The sequence below is a fragment of the Heterodontus francisci genome, chromosome 37, assembly GCF_036365525.1.
Source record: "Heterodontus francisci isolate sHetFra1 chromosome 37, sHetFra1.hap1, whole genome shotgun sequence".
In the NCBI taxonomy this organism is placed as follows: domain Eukaryota; kingdom Metazoa; phylum Chordata; class Chondrichthyes; order Heterodontiformes; family Heterodontidae; genus Heterodontus; species Heterodontus francisci.
The window spans coordinates 23,117,065-23,139,648 of NC_090407.1; the positions used below are offsets into that span (position 1 = coordinate 23,117,065).

Consider the following 22,584-nt stretch of genomic DNA (forward strand, 5'->3'; position numbering starts at 1 on the left):
AATGCAGAGTATGAGTTCGATTTGCTATGAGTGTTCCCAGTTCTGAAGGGTAATAGGAATACCCCTGCAGATATTATTGTAATCACCATCCTCTTGGTCAACCTGCTTTCTTGTAAACCAGCAAATAATGTGTAATCTAAAGCAAAACAAAGAACTTTCACTTATATAGCACTTTTCATCTCCTCTGGAAATCTCAGACCGCTTCAGTTAAAGTGTAATCACTGATATTATGTAAGCAAACATGGCAGTTAATTTGCACACAGCAAGGTCCCACAAATAGTAATCAGATAAATGTTAATCTGTTTTGGTGGCATTGGTTGAAGGCTGAATGTTGAAGAATAAACACGAGAACTCCCTGCTCTTCTTCAAAGTGTGTCATGGAGGATTTTATGTCCACCTGAACAGGCAGACATGGCCATAGTTTAACAGTTCACCTCTGACAACGTAGCACTCCCTCAGTCCTGCACTGAAATGCGGCTTGAACCTATGGCCTTCTGACTTTAGGACAAGAGTGCCAATGCTGGGTGAAGCTGGCATCTAATGCAGTTAACTCAGAGGTGCAGAACAGAATATATTGTGCAAAAACCCTGAAATGATTTTAACAATCTGCAAGAGCAAATAGAAATGATTATAGTGTGATAGACATTTATGAAGTGCAATGATTTTCAAAATTAACTGCAATTAAAAAAACAAAATTCTTCCACTCCTTTTCTGAAGAAATATCTCCTGTTACAGACCTGGAACAGAAATGTAAAAGGGAAGCATGGTTCAGGGGCACATTTCCCATGAGTATCTACTACCCTACACTAGCCTGCACAGAGGAGCATTCAAAGGAGTGCTGGAGGCCACTTAGTCATGGGAGAGAAACCCAATCTCATCCTGGTGTGTCCACCACAAATCCATTCTCCAGCAGGCTCACAGGATGATTGCTCCTTTCTTAGCCCAGGAAATTGCAGCACCCCATTTGCACCTCAACTGTGGTCAGTTAGCTCAGCACAGACTCCCAGGGACTGAATTTTCCCTCTGATTAGGCTGGCAACATCGACAGCCTGCCTACCATTCTTAATCGGATGGCGAGTGTGGAGGTCACCAATTAAGAGGCTGCCTCTGGAAAGACTGCACATCGGGCTAGCTGCCAGTAAGTGCGGGCTCGGGACTCCATTTGGTCCTGACACAGGGTCCCAAAGCCCAGGGGATAATCCTAGCACATCTGTATATGACTTCTACATGGGCCAGTGCATGTAGCATTACAAGTATTGAACAAGTCATCTACACATTATCTAGATTCTAAATCTGTAATGACTGCCATCTGCATGGATATGGAGTAGAATATTTAAAAAGACAGATTTGGCATGAGATTCAAAACCTAGGACTGACATTTGAGCATAGACTGTCTGTTATGGTGTAGTTTAAGATCCAAACTGGTTAGTGATTGTTTTAGACAGATTCATAGGGAATTGGACTGTCAGCACCCAGTTACCCAAGGTTAGCTCATTTATATACCTTCAAGTGCAGATTTGGATGGGCACATACTGGTAGTGAGTGGAAAATTGCATGTGAATGATATTTAAAGGGAAGGGGACTGTCTATTAAAGTTATCAAAATATCAGAACCATAATTCTGAAAGCTTTCAGAAAAACTCCGAAGGAATCTCAGCTATTACCAGCTTTTCTCAAGGCTGAAGGGGGACAGGACTAAGCAACTGGCAAAAAGGAAGGGAATGGAGCTTCAAGGTACAGGCACGAGTCTGCCAAGTCCTCCTTCCACTGCCGCATGACATGATGTGATTGGAATGCTCCCAAGGAAGTACTCAACATTACTGTCAGTCAGGCATTCATATAGCTTAGAGGTGTCATCGGACCCACTGTCCAGTCTCACTTGGATTACAGCAGATGTCAGGTCAGGTTCGGTGGATGTCAGTGAGGCAGAACTGGGAAGAGTGACAATGCGGCTCTGAGCACTGTGATAATGAGAAAGGGACTGGCAAACACACACTTGGGGTACAAAGAACAGGAACAGGCCATTCGGCCCTCCAAGCCTGCGCCGATCTTGATGCCTGTCTAAACTAAAACCTTCTGCACTTCCGGGGACCGTATCCCTCTATTCCCATCCAATTCATGTATTTGTCAAGATGCCTCTTAAACGTTGCTATCGTACCTGCTTCCACCACCTCCCCTGGCAGCAAGTTCCAGGCACTCACCACCCTCTGTGTAAAGAACTTGCCTCGCACATCCCCTCTAAACTTTGCCCCTCGCACCTGAAACCTGTGTCCCCTAGTAACTGACTCTTCCACCCTGGGAAAAAGCTTCTGACTCTGTCCATGCCGCTCATAACTTTGTAAACCTCCATCATGTTGCCCCTCCACCTCCATTGTTCCAGTGAAAATAATCCGAGTTTATCCAACCTCTCCTCATAGCTAATGGGGAGCAGAAAACTGCTGGAATCCTGAAACTATAACAGAAAATACTGTAAACACTCAGCAGGTCCGGCAGCATTTTAAAATGATAGCATCATAGAATGATAAAGCACAGAAGGAGGCCATTTGGCCCATTGTGCCGGTGCTGACTCTTTGGTAGAATTATCCAATTTATTCCACTCCCTTGCCCTTTCCCCATAGCCCTGTAATTTTTTTTTGCCTTCAATTATTTATCCAATTCTCTTTTGAATGCTATCATTGAATCTGCTTCTACCATCTTTTCAGGCAGCACATTCCAGATCATCACAGTTCACTGTGTAAAAAAATGTTTCTTCATGTTGCCTCTGGTTCTTTTGCCAATCACCTCTGATTCCTGACTTTTCTGCCACTGGAAATATTTTCTCCTTATTTGCTCTATTAAAACCATTCATGATTTTGAACACCTCTTATCAGATCTCCTGTTAACATTTTCTACTCTAGGGAGAACAACCCGAATCTATGGAGAGAACAGAGGACTTGATTCAAGTGTGGGCCCTTTATCAAAGTAGTTTGACACATAGGAAGCCTGGCGTTAGTTTCATGAATGTCTCAAAGTTCATTCCAACTCTTACAATGTTGCTCCAATACACTGTGTTGTTGTTATACAGGTGACTAATTATCACCACGTTCACTATATTCTCATAAATCTGACACCGCAGTATTCAAATTTCGACATCTTGTCCACCATCAGCACTAATTGCCCAGAGATTGACCATTAGTAAATGGATGAACATCCTTCAGTCTCCTAAACTGAAAGATTCTTTGTAGCATTTAGATGACATTGTGGGACAAGAGGTAATCACTTTGAATTGCTCGCTCCACTAATTTAATCCATTTAATATCCCTGCTAAAATAGAGGAATGTCAGGAGACTGCATTAAATATTCTTACCGACTGTCCCATGTTTTTCAATGCATATCAGCCCTTAATGAATTCTTAACAAGGCCACAATTCCTTCAGCATTTTAGGCATGAGAGGAAAATTGCAGGTATCGGTTTATAATGGAAGATCATCAGCCTGATACATTAAATCTGTTTCTCTCTCCACAGATACTGCCTGACCTGCCCTGTGTTTTCCAGCATTTTCTGCTTTTATTTCAGATTTCCAGCATCCGCAAGATTTTGCTTTTGTTTGAAGGAAGAATGGTTCCTTGGCACTAACTCCAAGTTGTCATACCAGTTGCTCTCCTCGACTTCCAGTGAAAGTTAGCTCAGAGAGGAAATGTGGGCCATTGGTCATTCAATTTTAAAGTGACTGCCTCATTTCTGTCAATATGGATGTCAAAGCTGCAAGCAACGTTTCATAATTTAACTTCAAGCAAAATTGGAAAGAATATAACCAAAACATATCGTCAAGTGGATCAGTCTGAAAATTCTACCTATGCTCAGACTGCAACATCTAGGAAATTACTGCTATTGAGTGGTCCAAAGAAAGCCATGGATTTGGAGAGAGATGGTGGGCTAGACATTAATCTCGGACCGGGTGGTATCGATTCAGCTGCCCGCTCTAAGCAGTGTCTGAACATGTAATTTCATTGACTGCAATGGAACTGAATCTTGGGCGTTGTGTATAAGAGGCGTCGGGTCCAATACCGCCACGGGCCCGAGACTAATTCCTAGCCCTGTGCTTTTTCAACACAATACTATTAAATCTATTGAAACACACGAAGGACAAGTTTATAGGTAAGCTTTATGGTGTATTGTAAAATGTTTAATATTTAATATTTTATGTTAACAGACTTATTTCAGTCGAAGCCTTCCAAAACAAGGCAAAATAAAAAAGCTGAAAACAAAATTCAGAAAGTGTTTTGATCGATTTGGTTGGCAAGCTCTGCTGACTGATCATTCTGTATTTTGTCTTTTCGTTATGGCCAAAGTTCTCGTTAAATCTCTACGGCTCTGGTTCCTTTGTGTGAAGGACTGCTTCCTGCTATCAATCCGAAACTTGCCTTTCAACATGTTGTAGTTGCATCTCTCTAGTCCTGCAGCCCTGGTTTCAATGGAAATAGTAATGATGCATAGTATGTTGCACAGTGCACCATTGTGGTTCTAAAACTGTGTATCCTCTGACTCAACGTAAACAAAATTGCAGGAAACCACTGGTGTATATTAACAGTGCCCATGACTTCATTCATTTCAATGTGGCATCTTCCTTCAGGAATCTGGGGCGAAAATCCTTACTGACGTTAGGATTTAGTTTTGGATTATTGAACTGGGGTCAAGGTTGATGGCACAGTCGGGTCAGGGATGTGTGCAATCTTCATTGAATGTTCGCAGAGCGGTTGTGAGTGTTGCAATGAAGACGTTGTTTTCTGTCCCTGTACGAGGTTCACAACCACTTTGAGAATTTGGCCTTCAGGCCAATACTGACGAAACGCATTTTACGATTCTCCCCTTCTGCTGCGATGTCAGGTGTTCTGCAATGCACAGCCGGCTTCATGCAAGCTCCACCATCTTAACCATTACCAGCTGAAGAGGAGCAACCATTCTTATTACAGGTGAGGCTTCATTGACCGATTCACTTCTAACCCGAGCAGATTTGATCATATGGGAAGTCTCTGTTTCTGCTCCACAAGCACAAATCCCCCTTGGCTAACGTGCGAGCTATTAAACCATTCTGCTTAAACAAAAAGGGGACAATAAGCACCATGGCAATGTTTCCAGAATATCTTCTTGTAAAAAATAAGAAAATGACAATCACACAAAAAGGGGCTCAGCAAAGCGCAAAAAAGAGAGCAAGGGATGTTGCTAAAATAATGATTGCAAAATACCCTTTGCTTTTAGCTGTGGCTGGATTTCACAAGAACCTGATTTCCTCTTGTCAGTGTTCCAATTCAGGTTCTGTTTGAGAGAGTTACAAGTAACTATCAGAGAAATTCCTCCACCTATGACGGAAAACTATACTGTGATGATAACGTTATTAAAGGAGCCCACTATCACAGAAGCTATTCCCGAAGGCCCAGTGAACGAATGCACGTTCCAGTGTGCCACACACTCCAGGAAAATCCAAGTTTGGGTCCACTGGCTGTGCTGAGCTCACTGCCTCAGCTAAGTAGTGTAATAACTTCCAATTAATCTGTGCCCTGGGCTAGGAAGCAGAAAAAAAACAGCCAGGGATCACTGGATAACCTGTTTGTTTTCCAGTAATCTCTGTTGTAAAGTGCGCCTGTACAAGCTGGGTTGAGAAGAGTGAGACCTTTTGAGAAGGTGGGAAGATGGAGTTGAGAAATACCAAAGGTGCAGGTGTTCTGATGAAAGGTCACTGACCTGAAACGTTAACTCTGCTTCTCTCTCCACAGATGCTGCCAGACCTGCTGAGTATTTCCAGCACTTTCTGTTTTTATTTCAGATTCTTATCGCTGCATGGTCATCAGATCCGCGAACTCTTATGGAAAGATTCAACCTACATTCAACAGGTGATACCAGAAGCTCGTCTGAAAAGTTTCACCCTGTCCCCTCCCCCACCCCTTCACATTCACAATATTACCTCTCAGTATTTCAAGAAGACCAAAATGTAAACCCTCTGAAGGCCCTAAAGTTCTCAGTGGAACCGGTCGGGAAAAGATATAAATAGTTAAAGATCAGGAAGACCTCTGCAGGATTTCAGGACCTAAATCTCTCACTCGGCTGGTGCTCCGAATCTGCTGCGAGAGGCATAGAGACTGTTTGGGACAGAAATGCAATACTGTACTAATGTGCCTCCTGGCTTGCTATAGTCATGTGACTTCTACCATGAGGCACTCACTGCAGGCAGCCATCACAAATTCAGTTCAATAAAGACACAGTACAAGCAAGACTGCTGTCCTGTGAGCTCGTAACATAGACAACTTACTACCAGAGTGCAACAGGGATAGCCGAGCAATATATTGGCATCAATATCACTTGAAACAAAATTACCAATAAATACCAGGTGGATGTCGTGTACCATTACGTGATGGAAATTGGAAAAGCTCCTGTGTCTATGTATCTGAACCCATTAACAGCTGAAATATCTCACCTATGGGAATGAAGCTTGGTGAAGTACTGAATGTCACAGTGAATAACTTGGCACAGGGTTTGCAGGCAATCTGCTAGCAGGAACGAAACATAACTCGTGGTGGGGGTGGGGGGGAACATTCTTTACTGAACATGCTATGGGAAGAGTATAAGGAAGCAGTGTATGTGTACGGAGTGTCTGTACTCAAAGCTTCAAGCATAGCAACACCTTACAGTCCAGCATTAGTCAGGCTTGCTGCTCACACACAAAAGTATGAAATTGTTTTGGGCCCTATTTTCGTACTGTTGGCCATTTTGACACCAATTTACTGCCAAGCAGAAAACAACTGTTCATTTAAATACCAAATCCCATTTTCCTGCATAATTAATAACAGCAGTATGACTTGCTGGAATATTTCTGGTCAGAAACAAAAAATTAGAAACAAATGTGGCTTTTCACCAATAACCTTAATTATACAGAAAGAAGGCTTTCACAGCCAATTAACTATTTTTGAAATGTAGTCATTGTTGTTATTTAGGCAAACAACACTGCCTATTTGCGCACACCAAGATTTCACAAACAGCAGTCACATGAATGACCAGATAATTTGTTCTGCCCTGATGGTTGAAGGATAACTGTCTGCTAGGACAACAGGGGAATGACCTTGTCCATCTGCAGATAATGCTTGTCAGTACAACTGAACAGGTGAATGGGCCTTTGATTTCAAGTTTCATTCAAAAGACAGCACCATCAATAATAGTGCGTGCTCTCAGTATTGCAGTAAAGCGCTAGCCTAAATATTGGCCTGAAATCCTGGAGAGGGACTTCTGCTGCAGAACCAAAAGTGCTATCACTAAGTCACTTTAGTCATCATGCTATTTTCCATGGATTCATTTCAGATACAGGAAGTGTATTTTCCGGTATGATTTATGGCATTAGATCTACCTGCATTTAATGGAACAGAGATGAACTATTTCAGAAGGCTGGGAGATTGCCTCATTTCCCCAGAAACATTTGACTATATTATCTTATTCATTACAGAGACGTGGGTGTTTTTTAATTCATTCTGGGGATGTGGGTGTCATTGGCAAAGCCAGTATTTATTGCCCATCCCTAATTGTTCTTGAGAAGGTGGTGGCGAGCCGCCTTCTTGAACTGCTGCGGTCCTAGTGGTGTAGTGCTGTTAGTTAGGGAGTGCCAGGATTTTTGACCTAGTGACAGTGAAAGAACGGCGATATAGTTCCAAGTCAGGATGGTGTGTGACTTGGTGGGGAACTTGCAGGTGGTGGTGTTCCCATGAGTCTGCTGCCCTTGTTCTTCTAGGTGGTAGAGATCATGGATTTGGATGGTGCTGTTGAAGAAGGATTCAGTATTCTGTGATATTCCCCCCTGGTCATACAGGCAATGTCAGACACTCCAATAAGTGTATACAGTCTTAAAAGTCTCAATTTGCCTGATGGTGTGCAACAGGCAAAGTTACCCACATGACTCCTTCATCCTAAATTGCTTGTGTGCTTTGTATTTAGTGGATGAAGGCATTTGAATGTGATTTTCAAAGTACTGAGGTTGTGAATTAAGCCCATGTGACTAACAGTGTCATTAAACCATACCAAATGGCAGGCAAACACCAGTCTAACCAATCTTCATAACAGAGCAAACATTTAGGCCGTTAAAACATATTTAAGATGTCTCGATACCTTGGGTGGGCAGGGGGTGTACCATGATGAGCCATGCTGCATTATAAACTGTGTACACATCAACACCACACAGAGAAATGCCTGAGTCCTGACTGCAGCTGAGGGGAACTCCAAACAGTTCCCACTGGGGAGTTATCCACACATTGACAAGAGACATTTTTGTTAGAGGAACCTTTACTGGCATTGCATCCTTGGTCAGCCATGTTGGCTGTTTAATTTTTATTTTATTTAAAGTGACTCCCAGTTGGACACCTCTACTTATATTACCATGTACACATCCATAATTTCACCAAATAAAGGTGACACAGTCCTCTAAGTTTCGTGAGGCTCTGCCCTTGGCATTGAGCCCAGTGAACAGGAGCATGAATACTGGAAGATCAGGAATCCGTGAGTTCACAGTATAAACCTTGCCATCCTATTCTCAAATCCCTATTCCCGTCAAGCGTGGTGTGCATCAGCAACCTTGCCTCACAAATTTTATCCGACTATATCAGCATCTTTATCCATTACTGTTCATACTCACACATAAGACTAAAAATTGAAGTCTGTTTTTGGAGTTCATCCTATGTGCCGATCACATCTCCCTCAGTTTTCCCTCCAGTGGAACAGTTTCTCTCCTGGACCCAGCAGCAGGGGATCCCATCATCTGTTCCTCTGCTTCACTCTTTCAGCTGTGTACTACTTCAATGGAAAAGTTTCCTCCCAGTGTCAGCTTGGAGCAGTTGGTAACACTATCACCTCAAGCTCAGCCTCAGTACTTGAGCATGTAATCTAGGCTCACACTTAAATGCAGTCCTGCTACATTGTCAGATGTGCTGTCTGTCAGATGAGGCATCTGTGCCCAGCCTGCCTCATTAGGCGGATGTGAAAGATCCAAATACAATTTTCAAATGTGAACAGTGTGTTGGCCAAGATTTCTCCCTCAACCAATATTAGCAAAATCAGATGCTTTGGACTTGCTGTTTGGAGGAAACTTACTGTGTGTACATTGATTGGAATGTTTGCCGATATTAAAACATTGACTGCACCTCAACAGTCATTCATATACTCTGCACTCACATTCACACAATCAACATCACACAACACATACAACATTCCCTTGTATTCACAACATGTACATATGGACTCAGAACAACTATTATAAATGATCACAAATTTGGGATTGAATTCAACTGTCATCTCAGTTCTGGGGTTCGAGTTACACGCTTGTTCTTGCAGTTGATGAAAGATCTGAAACTCTCAGCGAAATTACTTAGCCTAAAATTAAGAGCGCTGTAAATGATCTGTGGAGAAAAGCAAAATTCAGCCAGGGCTCCCACTCCAGATTGCTATCTGCTGACAGAAAATGAGTGAAGGGATATCAGGGGAGGACAGGACCAGATTCCGCTGTGTTATGTCCACTGCTGAGTTTCCTGCCCAATAACTCACTGTCTCTGCTCATAAAGGAAGATTGGCCACTTGGGCATAATACTGGGGGTGGGGGAGCAGGGGCTTCCAGAGAACAGCTTGCGTCAGTGTCTTTGAGAGAAGAGGGGAGAAAATGAGAGAAGTGGAGGAGAAGAAAATGAATGTTTACATTAGGCAAAGATGAAAAAGTAACCACATTTCTCTATCAATTGGACATTAATCATTTCACGGTTCTAGCTGCTTTGCGAAAATCAACTGTAAACTCGATCTTTGTGTTTTAACCCCATTAATAATAATTAAGTGATTTATTGTTGTAAAATCTAAGTCATGCCAACCAGCTATTGCTTCGTTTGAATAGACTCCGAAACCAATCCAAGTCAGGCATAACTTGAAAGGTTGTGATACTGTACAGACATAAATGGAGTTCACAAGCCAGCTGCAGCAGTTCAGGAACTTAGGAATCTTTTTCCCTAAGCAAACATTTATACTATGAATGACTCCATTATAACATGTTAAGACAAACAGCATCTCTGAAACAAAGCAATTCAGTATAAAGATAGCCCTTAGATCAAACAAAATTAATCACAAGACACAGTCCTCTTCTGTTTACAATATAGAGATTGTATTTCAAACAGTAAAAAGAGAAAACACAGAATATACATTAGAGACTTTTCCAACAACATCCTTTTCCATTAATTTCATAATATATTTGTTCTCAAATATTGTGCATCAATTGGGACACAAGGGTCAGTGTTGTCACTCGTCTTTTAGAGAAGTGTAATTTTCACATCAGGGTAAATGGAGAAAATGCACCCAGTAAAATTTTAGAACTTGTCCTTTGAAATGCATGTCATGTCTGAAGTGAGCTTTTCCAACTGTATAACATTAAAATGGAGTTACTGGTTGCTACAAGTCAGTCACTGGTAATGGCAGAGTTGGGGAAAATTTGAGATGATGAATTAAGAGTTTCACACACAAAATATATTGGCTCAAGTGTGACATTTCCTATTGTGCACTGATGTGAATAAACCTAATGACAATACTCTACTGCTCTCAAATAGTACTCAGTTCAAATCTCTCCTCTTGAAGAATTGCTGAGAGTTAAGGAATTTTTTATCTTACAACACTAGAAACTACTTAGACCATAAACATTTGAACATTTTATGAGGGAATTTTTGTTTGTTTATGGAAATTTACTTTTATATTAAAGATGTGGCAAATTTTCAATGATATTAATAGTAAACTAATTACTTTAAGGCAGAACCTTATAATTGGAATCTTCCAACAACAGTGTAAAGGGGCAAAGAGAGGTGGGGAGAAGGTACTGCCTGATAGCACAACTGGTTGGCAAAGAAGGCTGACAGGTTGGGCCTAGGGCAGATTGGATCCTATTTCCTGGGCCTTTTGCCCGGTTAGACTGCTATAATCCTGCCCTTTCACTACTTCCAGATTCCGGCAACACCCAATTCTGTCAGACTGTAAAGCCTCCCAGGTCCAGCTGGAACATATACCTCCATTTTCCAGGACTCCACCTCCACCCACCGACCCCCACCCACCTAGAACCATAGAAAAATTACAGCACAGAAGGAGGCCATTCAGCCCATCGTGTCTGCGCCAGCCAGAAAAAAAACTAGCAACCCAATCTAATCCCAACTTCCAGCACTTGGTCCATAGCCTTGCAGGTTACAGCACTTCAGGTGCATGTCCAAGTACCTTTTAAATGAGTTAAGGGTTTCTGTCTCCACCTCCGATCTGGGCAATGAATTCCAGACACACACCACCCTCTGGGTGAAAAGGTTTCTCCTCATGTCCCCCCAGTCCTTCTACAAATCACTTTAAATCTGTGCCTCCTGGTAATTGACCTCTCCGCTAGGGGAAACTGGTCATTCCTGTCTACTCTATCTAGGCCCCTCATAATTTTGTACACCTCTATTAAGTCACCCCTCAGCCTCCTCTGTTCTAAGGAAAACAACCCCAGCCAACTCAATCTTTCCTCAAAGCTGCAACCTCCAAGCCCTGGCAACATTCTTGTAAATCTCCTCTGTACTCTCTCAAGAGCAATTATGTCCTTCCTGTAACGTGGTGACCAGAACTGTATGCAATATTCCAGCTGTGGCCTAACCAGCATTTTATACAGTTCCAGCATTACATCCCTGTTTTTGTATTCTATACCTCGGCCAATAAAGGAAAGCATTTCATATGCCTTCTTCACCACTCTGTCTACCTGTCCTGCCACCTTCAGGAACCTGTGGACATGCACTCCAAGGTCTCTCACTTAGTTTAGTTTAGTTTAGTTTAGTTTAGAGATACAGCACTGAAACAGGCCCTTCGGCCCACTGAGTCTGTGCCAACCATCAACCACCCATTTATACTAATCCTACCCTAATTCCATATTCCTATCACATCCCCACCTGTCACTATATTTCCCTACCACCTACCTAGACTAGGGGCAATTTATAATGGCCAATTAACCTATCAACCAGCAAGTCTTTGGCATGTGGGAGGAAACCGGAGCATCCGGAGGAAACCCACTCAGACACAGGGAGAACTTGCAAACTCCACACAGGCAGTACCCAGAATTGAACCCGGGTCGCTGGAGCTGTGAGGCTACGGTGCTAACCACTGCGCCGCCCTGCAAACTCCACATTTCTTCTACTCCTCTCAATATCCTCCTGTTTATTGTGTATTTCCTCGCTTTGTTTGCCCTCCCCAAATGCATTACCTCACACTTCTCTGGATTGAATTCCATTTACCACTTTTCCGCTCACTCAACCAAACCATTGATATAATTCTGGAGTCTACAGCTATCCTCTTCTCTATCAACTACATGGCCAATTTTTGTGTCATCAGCAAATTTCCCAATCATGCCTCCCACCTTTAAGTCCAAATCATTAATATATACCATAAACAGCAAGGGACCCAACACTGAGCCTCGTGGAACGCCACTGACAACCGCTTTCCATTCGTAAAACATCCGTCGACTGCTACCCTTTGTTTCCTGTCACTGAGCCAATTTTGGATCCAACCTGCCACATTCCCCTGTATCCCATGAGCTTTCATTGTTCTGACCAGTCTGCCATGCGGGACCTTGTCAAATGCCTTACTAAAATCTATGTAGACCACATCCACTGCACTACCCTCATCAATCCTCCTTGTTACTTCCTCAAAAAATTCAATCAAGTTAGTAAAACATGAAATAAAAACAAGAAATGCTGTAACCACTCAGCAGGTCTGGCAGCATCTGTGAAAAGAGAAGCAGAGTTAACGTTTCGGGTCAGTGGCCCTTCTTCGGAACGAAGACATGACCTTCCCTTAACAAATCCATGATGACTATCCCTACGTGGCAGTTTATCCTGTCTCTCAAAATTGATTCTAATAATTCACCCACCACCGAGGTCAGACTGACCGGCCTATAATTATTTGGCCGATCCCTCGCACCCTTTTTAAGCAATGGCATAACATTTTCAGATGTCCAATCCTCTGGCACCTCACCTGTATCCAGTGAGGATTTGAAGATGATCCTCAGTACATCCGTTATTTCCTCCCTAGCTTCCTATAACAACCTGGGATGCAATCCATCTGGCCCTGGTGATTTATCCTCTTTCAAGGATGTCAGACTCTCTAGTACTTCCTATCTCATTATGCTTATCATATCTAATATTCCACACTCCTCTTTTACTTCAATGTCTACATCATCCCTCTTCTTTGTGAAGACAGAGACAAAAAACTCATTAAGAACCCTGCCTACATCTTCTGCATCCACATGTAAGTTCCCTTGTACATCTCTGATAGGCCCTACCCTTTCCTTAGTTATCCTCTTGCTCTTAATGGACGGATAAAACATATTTAGGTTTTCCTTGATTTTACCTGACAATAGTTTTTTATGTTCTCTCTTTGCTTTTCTAATTTACTTTTTTATTTCACCCCTGCACTTTCTATAACTCCTCTAGGCTTTCTAAAGTATTAAGATTTTTGTGATCGTCATAAGCTTTCTTTTTCTGCTTTAACTTAACCTGTAAGCTTCTAGATAACCAGGGGGCTCTAGATTTGACTGTACAACCCTTTATCTTTGTGGGGACATGCCTACAGTATCTCACTTTTGAATGCCTCCCACTGGTTTGCCACTGATTTTCCTTCAAGTATCTTTATCCAGTCCACTTTCGCCAGATCACCTCTCAGTTTCGTAAAAATTTGCCTTCCCCCAATTTAGAACTTTTACTCCTGTTTTATCTTTATCTTTTTCCATGATTATGCTAAAACTAACTGTATTATGGTCACTATCTCCAAAATAATCACCCACTGCTACGTCATCCACTTGCCCAGCTTCATTACTGAAGACTAAATCTAGAATTGCGTTCCCTCTCGTTGGGTTTGTTACGTGCTGGCTAAAAAAGCACACGCACACACAAATCCCAGAACTTCCTCTCAACTCTCCACAAAACTCTCAAATGCATCCCAGGACAGCCTCCGATGATCCCAGATCTTGGAACCTCCCCTCCGAATGTTCCCACATTCCCTTGCTCACTGAATCTAGATCCCAGAACCCGTCCCAGTATTCCCAGAACCATGGGGCCTTCAAACCAGTCGCTCCAGACCTTGCCCCTGCCCCCTTGGGCCCACCCCAAAGCACTGCTGGATCCGTATATCCCCTCTCAGTGCTGCCAGGGCCCAAAGCGGATAATTCAGTGTCCTTGATAACATTATTGGCATTACACCTGTCAGACACTGTGAGGGACACCATAGGAGATTTGCTATTTGCAGCTCATTTATACCAACAGATCATCATTATATTTAAAACAAAATGTTTTTGCACAACTAATCCTACTATGGCCCACTGACTGAGCATTGATGCAATTTGGCTGATGATGTTACAGTAATTGTTGTAATGCATCAGTAATCAGTGGGCACAGTAAACTCTTATTCTGCCCATGCCTTTTGAACTGTGCTATCCTTCTTTATCCATGGCAAAGGGCTGTATCAAAGATCCTCTTCTCTGCACAAATCATGACCATCAAAGGCTGTTCCTTCTGATTTTTACACTACACAACAATGGGGTGACCCAATTACCTTAGGGTGCTCTAGCTATCATGGTGCAACATTTCTCCATTTCACTGTCTCTTTAGCTTCTGCAACGACCAGTCAAAAGGCTCCCATCATTTATGATTTCATTAATGATGTCAACAGTAAGCCTGGAACACTGCAGCTTAAAAGGTTTCCATCTCCCATCCCCCCACACATGCCAGGGCAACAACCTACACTTGCCCATTAAGATGTGACCCTGCTCCTCATTCTTTCTCAAACCAGAATGGAAACGCCTGGTAAAAATCATGGCTTCAAGCATATGTTGACAAGGCTGGGAATCAAATACGGGTGTGAAAGAGCAGAGTCTCCTGTGTATTACAAAACTGTCAGTGTGGGACTATTCTTTGCTTCTCTGCCCTTCCTAACCTGCAAATCAGTCGCAGATTTCCCTTAATGAACACAGCTACAGCAGAAGATTTTTCTTAAACTTAAAATGCTTTCTCCTTCCTCTCCTGAAGTCACGGTCTCACACTGTGACACAGTTCCATCGTCCTCTTCTGGTATACCACCCAAATAGCCACTATTCATGTACAAGCCTAGACAATTCAATAGTGCAAGCATCATAGCAGAAAATGATTCATTTCCATTTGACATCCATGCACTTAGCAGCAGGAGAATTTCTTGGCAGTAATCAGCAAGGGCACTCTTGTCTTATTTGCCCACTATGACACATTTGTGGGCTGGGAGGATGGGGTAGGCTGTTGGTGCTGGGACCAACTGCATCATATACAAGGCTGCCCCAGCTAAAACCAACTAACTGAGCACCAACAGGAACTGAACAGACTGCTTATCTGACATCCAGTACTGCATGAGCAGAAATTTCCTCCAATTAAATATTGGGAAGAATTAAGTCACCCATTTCGGTCCCCAAACTCCATTCGCTAGCTACTGACTCCATCCCTCTTCCCTGGCAACTGTCTGAGATTAAGCCAGTCTGTTCAAAACCTTGGTGTCACATTTGTCCCTAAGATGAGCTTCCGAGCCCATACTCGGGCCATCACTAAAGACTGCCTCTTTCCACCTCCGTAACATTGCCCGACTTTGCCTCTGTCTCAGCTCATCTGCTGCTGAAACCCTCATTCATGCCTTTTTACCTGTGGACTTGACTATTCCAATGCACTCCTGGCTGGTCTCCCACCTTCTACTCTCCGTAGATGCCCGTGTCTTAACTCACAACAAGTATCTTTCACCGATCACCCCTATGCTCGCTGACCTTCATTGGCTCCCGGTCAAATAACATCTTGATTTTAAAATTCTCATCCTTGTTTTCCAATCTTTCCATGGCCTTGCCCCTCCTTATCTCTGTAATCTCCTGCAGCCAGACAACCCTGTGAGATATCTGCGCTCCTCTAATTCTGGCCTCTTGAGACTCCTTGATTTTAATCATTCCACCATTGCTGGCCACGCCTTCAGTTGCCTGGGCCCTAAACTCTGGAATACCCTCCCTACATGTCTTCACCTCTCCACATCACTTTCCTCCTTTAGGGCACTCTTAAAAACCTACCTCTTTGACCAATCTTTTAGTCATCTGAGGTAATATCTCCTTATGTGGCTCGGTGTCATACTTTATATAATGCTCCTGTGAACCGTCATGGGACATGTTTTTACATTAAAGGCGCTATATAAATATAAGTTGTTGTTGTTTTTGTTGTTGAACTTGGTGCCTGAGGCATTTTTCATTTAAGGGAAGGGTGCTGAGGTAAATTGTGCAACAAACAGCTCCCTCTAACAACACCCCCTTCCCCCTCCCACCCCCCCACCACAACTGTTTCGGTTGCTCGCTGATCACAAAATAGAGTCACGGAGAAGTGTAAAGCTCAGCTTCTGCTCTTCAAGTGAGCTGGACGAAGGCCTGTGCTACTGCAGAGCCAACTACAAAAAGAAAAGAATGGAAGAAAATGGAAATAGAAAGTAAGTGTAGGCAAGCCTCGACTTACTGGAAGACCCTCCCTGATAATTTCTCAACTCTGAGAAATGTCAGAATTCAAAATATTATTTCATAGTTTTGGGAACTACCCATGCCTCTGGGGATTACAAGCATCATGTTGTAATATTGATCAGTAGATTAAAAATGTTTCATATTCCAGGCATAGAAATAGGGGAAAGAGTCCATAGAAATCCTCATTTGAGTTTCTTTAGGTTAAAAGTCAATTTGGTAAAGTGTAATTTCTAATAATCTACAGGGCAGCTCACCGTCTGAATTCCTGTTAAGCGCAAGCAGAAATAACAAGAATCTAGGGGCATATTTTGATGTTGGCGGAATCAGTCTCACAGGTGTGGAATGTGAAACTGGAGACGAAAACAATGTCTCCACTTGTGGAGAAGAGCAAATCCATAGGCTATCAATATAGTGTAGAGTCATAGAGTAATACAGCACAGAAACAGGCCCTTCAGCCCATCGTGTCCGTGTTGGCCATCAAGCACCTATCTATTCTAATCCCATTTTCCAGCACTTGGCCCGTAGCCTTGTTTGCTTTGGCGTTTCAAAAACTCATCTAAATACTTATTAAATGTTGTGAGGGTTCCTGCCTCTACCACCCCTTCAGGCAGCGTGTTCCAGATTCCAAACACCCTCTGGGTGAAAAATGTTTTCCTCAAATTCCCTCTAAACCTCCTGCCCCTTACCTTAAATCTATGCCCCCTGGTTATTGACCCCTCTGCTAAGGGAAAAAGTTTCTTCCTAACTACCCTATCTATGTCGCTCATAATTTTGTATACTTCAATCAGGTTCCCCCTCAGCCTTCTCTGCTCTAAGGAAAACAACCCTAGCCTATCCAGTCTCTCTTCATAGCTGAAATGCTCCAGCCCAGATCCTGGTGAATCTCCTCTGCACCCTCTCCAGTGCAATCACATCCTTCCTATAGTGCGGTGCCCAGAACTGTACACAGTACTCCAGCTGTGGCCTAACTAGCGTTTTACACAGCTCCATCATAACCTCCCTGCTCTTTTATTCTATGCCTCGACAAATAAAGGCAAGTATCCCATATGTCTTCCTAACCACCTTATTTACCTGTGCTGCTGCCTTCAGCGATCCATGGACAAGTACACCAAGATCCCTCTGACCTTCTGTACTTCCTAGGGTCCTACCATCCATTGTATATTCCCTTGCCTTGTTAGTCCTCCCAAAATGCATCACCTCACACTTCTCAGGATTAAATTCCATTTGCCACTACTCTGCCCATCTTACCAGCCCATCTATATCGTCCTGTAATCTAAGGCTTTCCTCCTCACTATTTACAACACCACCAATTTTCGTATCATCTACGAACTTACTGATCATACCTCCTATATTCACGTCTAAATCATTACTGTACACTACAAACAGCAAAGGTCCCAGCACCGATCCCTGCGGTACACCACTGGTCACAGGCCTCCACCAAAAACAACCCTCGACCATCACCCTCTGCCTCCTGCCACTAAGCCAATTTTGGATCCAATTTACCAAATTGCCCTGGATCCCATGGGCTCTTACCTTCTTAACCAGTCTCCCATGCGGGACATTATCAAAAGCCTTACTGAAGTCCATGTAGACTACATCAACTGCCTTACCCTCATCTACACATCTGGTCACCTCCTCGAAAAATTCAACCAAGTTTGTTAGACATGATCTCCTCCTGCATACTATCCCTGATTAATCCCTGCCTCTCCAGGTGGAGATTAATCCTGTCCCTCAGAATTTTTTCCAATAGTTTCCCTACCACTGATGTTAGACTCACTGACCTATAATTACCTGGTTTATCCCTGCTACCTTTCTTGAATAATGGTACCACATTTGCTGTCCTCCAGTCCTCTGGTACCTCTCCTGTGGCCAGAGAGGATTTGAAAATTTGTGTCAGAGCCCCTGCTATCTCCTCCCTTGCCTCACATAGCAGCCTGGGATACATCTCATCTGGGCCTGGAGATTTATCCACTTTTAAGCCCACTAAAACAGCTAATACTTCCTCCCTTTCAATGCTAATTTGTTCAAGTATATCACAATCCCCCTCCCTGATCTCTACACCTACATCGTCCTTCTCCATCGTGAACACAGATGAAAAGTAATCATTTAAAACCTCAGCTATGTCCTCTGGCTCCACACACAGATTGCCACTTTGGTCCCTAATGGGCCCTACTCTTTCCCTGATTATCCTCTTGCCCTTAATATACGTATAAAACACCTTGGGATTTTCCTTTATCTTGCCCGTCATTAAGAAATCAAATAGGCAATTCAGAAGAAAAGTCTTCACCCAGAGAGTGGTGAGAATGTGGAACTTGCTACCACAGTGAGCAGCTGAGGTGAATAGTATAGATAACATAAAGGGAAAGCTAGATAAGCACAAGAGGGAGAAAGAAATAGAGGATTATGTTGATAGAGTTAGATGAGAAAGGCTGGGTGGATGTCCAAGTGGAGCATTAGCAGCAGTATAGACTGGTTGGGCTGAATGGACTGTTCCTGTGCTTTATATTCTATATAATTCTACGAAGCATCAGGTGAAGAATCTTTCTCGCCCATCCCTTCCTATTTACTGTATTACTCATCCACAAGATGTGCAAGACCTTAATGTAAATGTCCTAATCAATGGTAATAGCAACCGATTAAATCCAGTGCAATGCCCCAATTTCTCAATCGAATGCACTGTGCCCTCGGAAAGCCAGTATAAAATGGGCACTGCTGGTCAGGCACTGAATGCGTTATTAGCAGTGTTATTTATTGTGAAATTTAACTTTGAGAGCTGGATTTGTGATTGCTGGAGTATTTTTCTGCATTTTTAGTTTTGTTTTGCTTGATTTTTGACAGCCAGTACACTTTGGTCCTTACAATTAATAGTCTGGATATCAAAATTCTATGCATTCCTTTTTGTGTTTTCTTATGGAGGAGAAAGAAGTGGATGAAAGGACAGATGTAAGGGAGAGTGACTGTATGTACCTATGCTAAACTGCACAGCCATGCATATAGAGCCACCTGGGATGGGCTAAGTGAGCAGTTTCTACAGGCTCCATTTCACCAGGGAAATGGCAATGTGTCCTCGGGTCTGCTGGAATATGACTGCACCATTCGCCTAAGGGATGGTGAAGGTCAGCAGAGCCCTGACCTTCCATGCCCTGAGACTCATTCCAAGACACTGTAAGGACATCAGCAGCAGCAGGCAATCTGCAGTGCACATGTGCATCAAGCAGGTCACTGTTGCATTGTGCCCAATGGAAAACTGACAGCAGAATGAGAGGGCATTTGAATTTTTCTGCCTTACAGAATTTCCCAAAGAGTTAATGATGTTATTTGGGGTCATTCAGGTCTTGACTCTCAATGATAAATCATGAGTGCTTCCACTCAATCTACATGTAGGCCTTCAACGAGCAGAGCCACAGGAACAAGTAGTAAATGGCCACTTCCCAGGCAGCAGTCAGAATTCCTTTTGTTTAAGGCAATTCTCTGTACCAAGCTATCTGAAACAGGTTTCAGATTGGATCAATGGGCTTCTCTTTTCAGCCTTGGCTTGTGACATTTTGGCAACAGCTATTAACATCAGTCAATTCAAGATACATGTAGTGCATGCTCACTATTGTGCACATGACAGTCATTTTGAAACAGTGCTTCAGTCGCCTGCATAGATCTGGGGACATATTGCATTATAGCCCCATCACTGTTTTTTTTGTGAGTCCTCCTTTTGCCCTGTACACCTTTGGAAAGGCTGAAGAATAATTTTTGTCACTGCAGCAGCCCTTTAAAGATTGCTGGCATGCACTATTTCCCTTCGGCAACCTTGGCCTATCTAGAAGCCCTATCCAATCACGGAATCAACCCAATGCTTCAGTAAATATGGTGCACCTAGGAATGCCATATGAACAAATTCAGCTGATATATTTTATCCCTCACAGGTAACATAAGGTGAACACTATAATAAATCAAAAGGCTTCAATCCAAATTTGGCTTAATCCGTCTGCTGATAAGCCCAAGAGAAAGCTCTCAAGGACTCAGAGTGAGCCAGCTGTGAGAGCGAGTCTGCTAGACTCTGATGTGGAGTCACTAATCCTGATTTTCAGCAACAGTTGCAGTTGAGACAGAACAGAACTTGGCATAACCATAGCAACAGGACTTTAGAAATCATCAAACGATGAGCTGAGGACTATGTCAGGACAGTGAACAGGAACATGGGTTAGTCTGTGCATCATCCCATCCATAATTTAGGGTGTCAGATGTTTCTGCATGTATTAAACACCAGGCTGATTATAAACTAGACTGTATAACTCACCTCAGAAACTCGATAGGGAAAAGGCAAAGAGACATCTTTTATGAAAAAGTGTTTGACGATCCTTTTCCATTCATTTGCAAACTGACTTTAGCTGTACCCACACTCACACTTTCAATGTCACTATGTTTCTTCTCTCCACAGTAGTCTGTTCCACCAAGTTCTTCACAGTTGCTTGCTTTCAGGCCATACCCCATTCTGTCTGTTTTATTATCCTCGCCAGATACAGTTTGACGAATATGGAGTTTTGGCCACAAGTCAGGTCCTACGTGTAGGAATCTTGCAGTCACTTTAAATTTTGATTGCTGCCACAGTCAATATTTACCTCAAAATTCCTGGCTTTCAGATACAATTGAAAAGACGCATTCAAATACATTTTGTTTGCAAAACCCATGAAAGAGTTGATGCTTTGGCACCATAGCTTTGCTGCTTGAAAGGTCCATTCAAACAGAAGGAATTTTCAGTCAGGTGACAAATGGACTCGGATTTGACATCTATCAGATGGACACTGCTGATACTCTGCTGATAGGGATATGGGGATAGTGGGGAAAAAGAGAGGTAGATGATCAGCCATGATCTGTTTGAACGGCGGAGCAGGCTGGACGGGCCAAATGGCCTACTGCTCCTATTTCCTATGATCCTACTCCAGGCAGCAGTCCCTAAAACTGCAGTCATTCTCTAAGTCTTTAATTATATTTACAATTGGAAACTTGGTTTGATTTTGAGATAGATGTTTTTAATTCCTTTCGTCCAGTCTCAAGGGGTACAAGGGATATCTCAGAGAGCATGTTTCCAGTTTACCTGTTCCTCTGAGTCTATCAAGAAGTAGGTGGGATATTCCATGGGGGAAGTGGCAGAAAGGATCCCACCAGGTTATTGCTAGGTCACACAATTTCAGGTCCTATGTTCCCTTTGGCTCACTGGTAGCACGCTCGTTCTTGAGTCAGGGGTTTAGGCCTCGCTCTGGACTGCATCATTGGAGGTGTAGTCTTTTGGATGAGTTATTAAACCATGTGCCCTCTCAGGTGAATGTAAAAGATTCCATTGCACTTTGTAAAGAGGAGCTTAGGAGTTTGCCTGGTGTCCTGGTGAGCATCACTTAAACAGACTACTTGGTCATTTATTTGATTGCTGTTTGTAGGAGTTTGATGAGCAATCCTGCCACAAACTCCATTTCCTAACCACTGACTCCATCCCTCTCCCTGGCCGCTGTCTGACGCTGAATCAGACTGTTCCCAACCTTGGCTCCCGGTCCAGCAATACAGCAATTTTCAAATTCTCACCCTTATTTTCAAATCCCTCCATAGCCTCGCCCTTCCCTATCTTTGCAACTTCCTCCAGACCTACAACCCTCCGAGATCTCTGCACTCCTCCAGTTCTGCCCTCTGCTCATTCCTGATTTTGATTGCTCCACCATTGGTGGCTGTGCCTTCATTTGCCTAGGCCCTAGACTCCGGAATTCCCTCCCTAAACCGCTCAGTCTCTCTACCTCCAGCTCATCCTTTAAGACAAGCTTTTGGTCATCCGTCCTAATATCCCTATATGTGGCTCAGTGTCAAATGTTGTGTTTCATAACGCCCCTGTGAAGCATTGTGAGATGTTTTACTCCATTAAATGTGCTCTATAAATGCAGTGTTCTCGGAGGAAGAAATGTTCCGTAAACTACTCCAATCTGTATTGTCTTTGCTAGTGGGCGTTTCACAGTGAGGGATACAGGTTAAAGGGAGAATCACCCAAAGTGA

At 43.0% G+C, this 22,584-nt stretch overlaps 1 protein-coding gene across 2 annotated transcripts in view; it reads right to left on the reverse strand.

The window, feature by feature from the left end:
* The window catches only part of acap3a (ArfGAP with coiled-coil, ankyrin repeat and PH domains 3a), a 338,239-nt gene that overhangs the window by 306,566 nt on the left and 9,089 nt on the right, over positions 1 to 22,584 (reverse strand). The gene's annotated exons all lie outside the window — the stretch shown is intronic.